This window comes from Lactuca sativa, chromosome 3 (assembly GCF_002870075.4).
Source record: "Lactuca sativa cultivar Salinas chromosome 3, Lsat_Salinas_v11, whole genome shotgun sequence".
Taxonomy (NCBI): domain Eukaryota; kingdom Viridiplantae; phylum Streptophyta; class Magnoliopsida; order Asterales; family Asteraceae; genus Lactuca; species Lactuca sativa.
Genome location: NC_056625.2, coordinates 20,269,077 through 20,279,557, shown reverse-complemented (window position 1 = coordinate 20,279,557; position 10,481 = coordinate 20,269,077). Strand labels below are relative to the sequence as shown.

At 38.1% G+C, this 10,481-nt stretch overlaps 1 non-coding gene across 1 annotated transcript; it reads right to left on the bottom strand.

The window, feature by feature from the left end:
* Positions 1–2,037: 2,037 nt before the first annotated feature.
* On the bottom strand, positions 2,038–2,144 carry LOC111919402 (small nucleolar RNA R71). Its single transcript, XR_002859485.1, has one exon. It is a non-coding gene; the product is annotated as a small nucleolar RNA R71 (small nucleolar RNA).
* Between the last annotated feature and the right edge of the window lie 8,337 nt (positions 2,145–10,481).

The window sequence follows — 10,481 nt, the reverse complement described above, 5'->3', positions numbered from 1 at the left end:
GGGGACTGAGAGATGGACTCGATGAGTCGTTTCACATAATAAAGATAACTTCTCAGAACGATGCGGAAGATTTCTGGAACGATTCTGGAGAGTTTAGCTACGATTGAAGAGTCAGAAAAACCCTAGAGGACGAAGATACAAGCTAGAATCCAATTCCGAAGGAGATTTGAGGCAAATTTCAGCATTCTACTTAATCTTTTGTTTTTCATTATGGTTAAACAATTAGAATCTGTTTGTTTGCTGTTATTTACTTCAATCATGAGCTAAAACTCTTTAACTTCTGTTTGGGGATACAAAATTGATACTATGGTTTGATTATTGGTAGGATTAATTTAAAGTTGGTGATTTTTGTTATTTTAGCTTGCTAAAGAACCTTGTGTGTGAATGATAATTAATTTTCTGTTAATAGGAAGGTAATTGAATAGCATGAACATCTATTGATTATCAACCTCATATTCTATGTGACCACTTTGTCATATGTCTAGGATTAATGAACATGAAACTATAATTAATAAGAAAATTGAGTAAATTCATGTGTGAGCTTGTGTGATGACCATCAACAAGAAGTTAATTAAAGGACCAAATTAGTTAACTATTGCAAGTCTAAATTAACCCGAATAATTAATCTAGTGAATTTAATTAAATTAGACAACTGACCACTGTTTAAGTTAGTTTATTTGCTAAGGATTAGTGTAGTGAACGTGAATCTAATCACTTGAATCGGTAACCAACAAAAGAGTTAATCCATTGCACCATTACCTTGGAATCAACCATAGGATCAATTGAGTTGAACTAAACAGAAGTTCCTTCCCATTATTGAATCTAGTTAATTCTTTGTTTTTCTAAGTTTTAGATTAAGTAATAGTTAGTAAGTTTCTAGTCTTGTAAAACTAGACCCCCTACTTATTAATTAATTTATATAGAATTAGTTTTTAGTTTTAATTTACCGTTTCCTGTGTTCGATACCCTACTTATTTAACTATACAACAATTGATAGGTCCACTGCCTTTGTGTGTTTATTTTATAATTAAAAGTAGGTTTAAAACTAAGTGAGTTTGCACACATCAAGTTTTTGGCGCCGTTGCCGGGGAACGGTTCTAAAATTAACATTAAATTCTAATTTAATCAATCCTTTGTGTGGGATTTATCTTACACAAAGTTATTTAAAAGGTAATTTAGTAAGTAGTATAAGTTTTGATAAAAATCCATTTTTAAAGTAACTAGAAAATTTTTTTTGTGTTTTGCCTTGAACTCGCCGAGTGCACTCGTGCCGACTCGGCGAGTACATCGTTGTTTACAGTTTTAGTTTTTTTATTTTATTTTTGTTCTTTTTACGCATTTTCTGTTTTGTTTACAGTTGTTTCATGATCCGAGGATCTGATACACCTCTGGTCCCTCCTTTTGAAGACCCGGAATCCGCACTAAGGAGGTGCAAAGGCAAAACCGTTGGAGAATCCGCTTCTTCAAAGAACTCGCCACTCAAAAACCTCAAGTTCGTTTTCAGCAAGAAGAGGAGCAGCAAATCAGGAGCATCCAGTGCCTCTTTGACAATCGGAGACCCAATTCAAGAAGACACCGAGTACGAGACCGAGGAAGAAGAAGAACCCACATACGAGCACGAATCCGAGTTTGAAGACGATTTAGCTATCACTATGGCTAATATCGATGAAGTCCCCATGGGGGGAACGGAAGAAGAGGATGTGCGATGACACCGTCCCGGGACTTGTGCAGCCCGCAATTCCCGCAACCGCTACTTTCGAAGTAAAAGGCCATATTCTCGCTCAACTCAAGGAGATTCCTTTTTATGGGAAGGATCACGAAGACGCCTACAAGCACTTGGACGAAGTGAATGATGTGGCTGACTACTTCAATGTACTGAATGTTCCACGCTAGACCCAGCTTCTTCGCATGCTTCCAGCCACGTTCAAAGGTGCTGCAAAGGATTGGTTAAAGTCACTTCCTCCCGGATCGGTCACCACATGGGCTAAGATGAAAGAAGAGTTCATAGACCACTTTTGCCCGCCCTCCAAAATAGCCAAGCTAAAGAAAGCCATTGCCAACTTCGAGCAACAACCCGGAGAATCTCTTTATGAAGCTTGGGAAAGGTACAAGAGCTTGCTTAGAAATTGCCCACACCATGACCTCAATAGCCAACAAGAGGTCTCCATTTTCTATGATGGAGTCAATGTCACCACAAGGCAATTGCTCGATTCACAAGGCCCGCTCACGAAGAAGGTGCCCTCGGTAATCAAGGAGTTAATTGAAGAATTCTCTAAGCATTCTAGAGAATACCACAACCCAAGAAATGAAGTAAGTCGGGGGGTAGTGAACTCGGAAAATGATAGCATGGCGGCGGTGATAGCTAAGTTCGATAGTCTAGATAGAAGGATGACAAAAACGGATCAAACAATCCATGCTATTCGGGTTGGATGTGAGAATTGTAGAGGGCCCCATCTCACAAAGGATTGTGATTTGGATGAAAATGGAAACAAGAAGGCTCAGGTGTTCTACTCAAGTGGCGATAGATACGACGAGAATTGGCGGAAACCGAAGAAGGAATGGCTCCCATACGAAGAATACAAGAAGGCTAAGGAGGAGAAATACAAGTAGAAGGAGAGGGGATTTTATCAAAAGGAAGAACCGGTAATGGAAAAGAAAGCCGATTTAGAAGAATTGTTCACTAGATTCATAGCCGCGTCCGAAAAGAGACACAATGATCACGATGCTGCAATACACGAGACCAGAAATATGCTAAAGAATCAGCAGGCATCCATTCTCAACATTGAGAAACAGTTGGGACAGCTTGCACATCAAGTGAACGAAAGAAGACCGAGTCAACTTCCAAGTAACACCGAAAACAACCCGAGAATGGAGAATGTGACTGCAGTGACTTCCAGCAATGAAGAAATTTTCACACATACACAGAGGATCTCCAATAGGAAGACAGAAAAGGCAGAAGAGTCGGCTCCAGCTAAGCCCGACCAGACTCGCCGAGTCCCTCTAATGGACTCGACAATTCCATGCGTAAATGACAAAACGGTCATTCCCTTAAAGCCATATAATCCCCCTTTGCCATTCCCAATCAAAGCCATGCCTGTTGACAAAGTTGAAGCTTATAGAGCCTTTATGGAGCATGTTAGATCCCTACAAGTCAATGTGCCATTTGTAGAAACAATGCTTAAAACACCTAAGTACTTCAACTTACTAAAGGGTTTCTTTGCTGCTAGGAAAGATTTAGCTGAAGTCGCGGAAATAATATTGAGTGAGTTACCCGAAAAGAAGGGCGATCCGGGGAGTATCATAATTTCGTGCCAATTTGGAAATGCACTTGTCACTCAAGCGTTGACCGAATCGGGTGCAAGCATTAACCTGATGCCTTTCTCTTTCTTCAAGAAACTAAATTTACCGGAGCCAAGGCCGGTAAACATGAAGATCCATTTGGCAGACAAGACAACAATTCATCCACGAGGCGTTTGTGAGGATCTTCTTATTAAAGTCGACAAGTTCATATTTCCAATAGACTTTGTGGTGCTTGATATGGAAGAAGACCCCGAAATTCCGATTATTTTGGGGAGGTCATTTTTAAACACCGCATGTGCTTTAATTGATGTATGTGAGTCTACACTAACGTTAAGGGTAGGATACGAGTCAGCAATATTTAGAGCTTTACCAGAAGCCAAGCAAGAAGAGGAAGGAAAAGAAAAGATCTCATTTATCGATTTGGATGATGAGATACTACAAAAAGAACTTGCACTTTTGCAAGAAGAAGATCCAAGCAAGTTTTTGCTACCTTCTGGAGAGGATGGAGATTTTGACAAAGACTTGGAAGAGATAGAAAAGCTACTAGAAGGATCCGACTCGGAAAACACAGTGGAAATGGTGAAATACGATCCGACTCGCCGAGTCACTTCCCTAGACTCGACGAGTCCAGTCGAAATTGCCAACAACTTGGACGACTTAGATCTGCTTGTTGCTAGTTCTCTGCATATGCTGGACTTGGATATTTTTCCTCATTCTTTAGGAGAACAAACAGCAGAAGGAGAAATGGACACGAAAATTCAACACGTCCATATAGCATGTATTGATGCAATTCCGCTTGAAGATGAGGTAAGCATAGAAAAAGAGGAGAAGGCAATGGATAGGAGAGTTGATGATCAACCTTTCATTACCAAACCTAGAGCACGAACTTTCACAAAATATGAAGTAACTAAGTTTGAGGAAAAGGAGGTGCAAGAGAAGGTGAAAAAGAATTGGGTGAAGAAGAAAAAGAGGAGAAGGGAATCCCAAGCAGCTGAGGATGATGCTGTAAAAAAGAAGAGAGAGGAATTAAAACAGGCTTACAAAAAGAAGATTCACGCTTACAAGACAAAGTACAAACTACAAAAGATTAGGCGTGCATTCCCGATGTTGGAAGATGACGAGACGTAGATGGGAAGGAGTCCAGCTAACGACTCCTTAGAAAGAAGCGCTTGGCGGGAGGCAACCCGTTATTTAGAGTTTTCTTTCTTTTATCTTTTTAAGTTTTGTTTAATTTTCGTTTTTTAGGATTTTAATCTTCCAAATCGTCGGACATGTCTGCTTGAGAGTGCGTATGGACTAAGTGTGGGGTGGAATCAATTTTCTTTTCTAAATAAATGAAAAAAATTTATAATTTTTGAATTGTTTGTAAGAGACTCCGAGTCTGAACACGACTCGACGAGTCCATTTAGATTTCAGAAAAGGATAAAATCGCGACCCGACTCGCCGAGTCTGACCCTGACTCGACGAGTCTGTTTTATTTACAGAAAAAATAAAATTAATTTTTACAATCGGTAACTAGGGTTTTAACCCTAATGAAATCAGTTTTTTTTTCCCACTTCACTCGTCGTGCGCCTCTACTTTTGCTCTCTCTCAAGCATTCATCATTTTCTTCAGTTTTTCTTCAATATTATCAATTTCTATCACGAAAGGTAACTAATTTCCTCCTTTATTCTGTTAAAGCAATGATTTTTAGATGATCTAGGTTGCCAATTTCATAGAATACCCGATTTTGAGTTATAGTGAATTTTTAGGGTGTTGCTTTTTCATTAATTATGTTGTTTTGAATGATTATTCTTGCCCTAATACATTTTAGGCATGTCCCTGGGCAAAACCCTTGAAGTAATTTTGAGATTTCGTGGTTGAATTTTGACAGACTCGCCGACTGACTCGCACAGTTCTTGCGACTCGCCGAGTCGTTCATGGACTCGACGAGTCCAGTCGGGGACCCAGGTGTGACCCATTTTGATGATTTTCTATGTTTTCTGGGTTTTGTGTTCTTTGTGTTGCAGGGACAATGTTTCAGTGGACGCCAAGGAGATTTTCCTTGGTTGAATTTTCTTCAAATCGAATCAGCTTCAACCATGACGAGATGGAAGAAGAAATTAGCTGAAGTCAGAAAGAAAGAGATGTACGTGCCCAACAGAATTGATTGGGATTGGTTGCAAAGTGTGCGGTATGAAGAGGAGTTGGCTCCTTATCTTTTAAAGGAGTTTACTTACGAGGGGGAGACGATGGTTTGCGATGGATGGAGTCGGGTCTTTCGTATTCAAGAGCCGGTGTACCGGGAGCTTTGCTTGGAATTTTTCTCCACGGTATCTTTTCGTGGAGGAGATGACTGCTATCACCTGACGAGTGTCAGTTTCTGCCTTGGGGGCGAGTTTCATCAGTGCTCCGTTGTTTATCTTGCTTGTGGGATGGGTATTTATGACCGGTCGGTGGTCTCGACTGCTATTTTCCATGCCTTTATGGAACGCTCTCACAAGGTGTTCCCCGATGGTGTGACGAGCACGGGTTGGTGGAATACGATCGCTAACAAAGTGTACATTCCGAAGTCAGCCCAGAAGGGAAGTATTCGGTCGCCCACACACCGCCTCATTCATCGCCTTATTTCCACCACCATCAACCAACGAAAGGATGATGACAAGGTTTTTAACCTTGATGTCTTTTACTTATGGAGCATTATCACACCAGACACTTTTTGCAACATTCCGTGGTGTTTGGCTTCATATTTAGCGGAGGGTGCGGTCAAGGATCGCAAGACTTCGAAGATTAATAGTTGTATGTTTGTCACCCAGCTAGCCAATTCGTTTGGATTGATGACCTGTGGTGCGTGGAATTTGATGACGGTGATTCCTACCCCTCCATTCAATCCCATTCTTTTTAAAAGGGCTAGGATTATTAAGGACTATGGTGGTGGTCATTATGCTATCCTGCATGATGATCCTATTGTTGGTCCCGAGGCGCCGGGAAAGAGGGTCTGATCGAGGCAAGAGCGAGATGTAGAGGAGGAACCGCCGGTGATTCTGATAGACAATGATGAAGTACCAATGGATTGGTACAATGTTGAGATGAGGCGGTTGCAAGATCAAATGGCGTGGGGTATCAACTTTAGCAACCAATTCCACATTCGACTTTTTGACCACTTCCATATTCCGCATATCAATGGTGGTAACTTCCCATATATTCCATCTTGGGATGAGGTGATCAATGCAAGAAGGAGTGGTGCTAGTGGAAGTGGTGTTGCGCATGATCATGATGATGAGGAGGAGGATTAGTTCTTTATGTTTTTATTGAACAATTTTAATTTTGTTTTTGTTTTTTTTGTTCTTATTTGGTGTGTTTTGGGATTTGTTAACACTTTTACTTTTATGCTTGATGTTTGATTGCCTTGATGATTTTCAGAATTGGATTAGGAGTGCTTGCATAGAAGGGTTTCGAGTTGTAGAGAAAAGAGAGTTATAAAGAGTGAAAGAGAGAGTCAAGAAAGGGCGGTGTTAGAGTCAAGGTGTCGATTCCGGTCCTAAGGGACATGAGCGAATGAGTCTAGAATTTGTGAAAGGTTTTGAAGATTTATTAGAAGTTGGAACAAATGCAGAATGCCATTTTTTTCGTCCAGCGGTCTACTCGTCGAGTGCACTAAACTAACTCGATGAGTCGCCTTGTATTCTCACATTTTCGAAGTTGTCCGCGCTTTTACTCGACGAGTCGCATATATGACTCGACGAGTCATTCATTTTTATACCAAAAGGACTCCTGATTTGAAGCTGCTGAGTGTACCACTTGACCATTTATTCTTCCATGTCGATTCTTGAAGATCTTACACTGTTTTCCCTGCATATTTGGAGCTGCCACATGAGATTCGATGCCCAAGACATGGATGAGTTGTTCCCATGTCTAAAGTCAAGTGAACATGGAGCTGAAAGGAGAGTTATCAACCTATCGACTGCTAACCCAGGGGAGTTTGTTCCAATTCTCTTTATATTTGCATTTTTATAATATGCAATGAGGGCATTGCATAAAATAAGTGTGGGGTAGGGGGTTGGTCACATATTAGAAAATTTAGAGTCTTAATTTAGGCTAATTTTAAAAAAAAATGTTGCATACCAAAAATGTTACTTAGGACTTAATTTAGAAAATTTTGGTAAAAACAAATTAGGATTCCATGTTAGAATTGTGTTGATAATTGCATCAAAACCCAAATGTTTAGTTGAGCCTATACACGTTCTAGTGCATTTGTGGCTTCCTTATTCCAGTGAAATCATGGGACAAAAACACGACCTCGCTCAGCCTGAGGGATGCAATATGTTTAGCAGCCTAAACCTAAAATGTATTCAGGAAAATTATTATTGTTAGCCAATAAAGGTTGAAGTTGAGCGCCCCTGCTTAATCATGTAGGGTTTTGAGTGAAAAAAAAAGTGAGGTACATGTAAAAAAAAGAGAGAGAATTGCAAGAAAATTTGAAGAATTTTGGAGCAAATAAAGTGAAGATCAAAATATCAAAATTCCAAGAAATTCAAAAAGTTGAAGATACCAAAAGTCAAACAATAAAGGTGGTGAATTCAAAGAAATCAAAGATCAAATTATCAAGGAAGTGAAGAATTCAAAAGAGCTCCATATTGGTATCATAAATTGTAATTCTAGATTATGTATGCTTGGGTTGCTCAACTAAAAATACCTTGAGGGTAAGAGGCTTTCTGCGGATGGATTCGGAGGGATGCATAAAATGAGCATAGTTCGGGGTGAGTGGGCGAATGTTTATGAGGATTGTGAGTATTTGGAGTACGGGGGGTTATTAGGAAAATTTTAGACACAAATGTATGCGTTGTGGTCTTGGCATAATGGCTGGGTTAGATTGGAGTTGTCATATGTGATTCTAATGTTTTAAAATTCAGTTTTGCTTGGGGGCAAGCAAAAGTCAAGTGTGGGGTATTTTGATATGTGCATATTTAGTTCATATTAAGTGTAGATTTTTATTCATTTATTAGCTAAATTATTGCATTTCATGGACAAAAGGTACTTAAAAGTGTTTGAATTATGTTTTCAGTCCAAAAGTGAAGCTCGGAAGCAAAAGGAAGCAGGAGAAGCGGTTGAGAGCTCGAGAATGGAACAAAGAAGAAAAACACTAAAAACAACACCTACTCGGCGAGTTGGGTCGACTACTCGGCAAGTCCAAGCGAATATTCGAGAAGATAAAGACTCGGAGACCCAGAGACTTATCGCATACGAGGACAGAGAGATGGACTCGACTAGTCGGCACCTGACTCGACGAGTCGTTTCGCATATATAAAGATAACTTCTCAGAACGATGGGGAAGATTTCTGGAACGATTCTGGAGAGTTTAGCTACGATTGAAGAGTTAGAAAAACCCTAGACGACGAAGATACAAGCTAGAATCCAATTCCGAAGGAGATTTGAGGCAAATTTCATCATTCTACTTAATCTTTTGTTTTTCATTATAGTTAAACAATTAGAATCTGTTTGTTTGCTGTTATTTACTTCAATCATGAGCTAAAACTCTTTAACTTCTGTTTGGGGATACAAAATTGATACTATGGTTTGATTATTGGTAGGATTAATTTAAAGTTGGTGATTTTTGTTATTTTAGCTTGCTAAAGAACCTTGTGTGTGAATGATAATTAATTTTCTGTTAATAGGATGGTAATTGAATAGCATGAACATCTATTGATTATCAACCTCATATGATATGTGACCACTTTGTCATATGTCTAGGATTAATGAACATGAAACTAGAATTAATAAGAAAATTGAGTAAATTCATGTGTAAGCTTGTGTGATGACCATCAACAAGAAGTTAATTAAAGGACCAAATTAGTTAACTATTGCAAGTCTAAATTAACCTGAATAATTAATCTAGTGAATTTAATTAAATTAGACAACTAGCAACTGTTTAAGTTAGTTTATTTTCTAAGGATTAGTGTAGTGAACGCAAAACTAATCACTTGAATCGGTAACCAACAAAAGAGTTAATCCATTGCACCATTACCTTGGAATCAACCATAGGATCAATTGAGTTGAACTAAACAGAAGTTCCTTCCCATTATTGAATCTAGTTAATTCTTTGTTTTTCTAAGTTTTAGATTAAGTAATAGTTAGTAAGTTTCTAGTCTTGTAAAACTAGACCCCCTACTTATTAATTAATTTAGATAGAATTAGTTTTTAGTTTTAATTTACCGTTCCCTGTGTTCGATACCCTACTTATTTATTGCTTTGGTACTCATAGTTGTATGTTCACTTTAGAAAAACCAAGATCACAGTAATTAGGGTTACATATACATTATAGGCATGATGTTATACTCATAAACCAACAAAGGCCACATGCCAACAAACCTGGATTATTGGGTTAAGGCCACATGCCAACAAACCCTGGATGGTTGTGTTGAGGTTACGGATCAACAAACCCTATATACATGCTTGTTGTATATCTTATCTATTTGTATAATGGTACTTTGGGGGAACTCATGAAGCTTCTTGCTTACAGTTGTTTGTTTTGGTTTCAAACACTTCAGATAATCGAAAAAATAAAAGGCATGATCGTGCACATCCTTTGGATTTTATCTTATTGGATTTTGGGATACTATGATTTACGAACTATACTTTTGAAACAAAGTTTTTGTAAACAATTATAGACTTGGGGTTGTTTTGGAAAAATGAAAATTTTACTCTGATTTTTGGGATGTTATACTTTCTCAGTCTCGAGATGCATCCCTAAATTAATCTTTATTGTTATGTATTAGTTGTTTATGTTAGTATTTTTTTTAGATCTATGCATATAATTTGGATGAATACTTTTCTTAGTGTTGGATTTTAAATTAAGTCGGTTAACAAATCAAGAATCTAAAATATATATGCAAGATAAAAAAAAATATAAAAATAATAAACACTGGCAAACTACATAATCATATAGTATAATAATACAATGTAATAAAACGATTACAAGTTTATTCTTATTTGTATATGTATGATGCTAAAACAAACCTTTTTTGGGTTTTAAAGCATCTTGATTTTTGTACACCTCTATTCAATTATATATATATATATATATATATATATATATATATATATATATATATGTGTGTGTGTGTGTGTGTGTGTTTGTGTGTGTTTTGGTTAAAAATTACACAAGTATAAATCAACAAAATTGAATGAGAGGTTGTGATGTT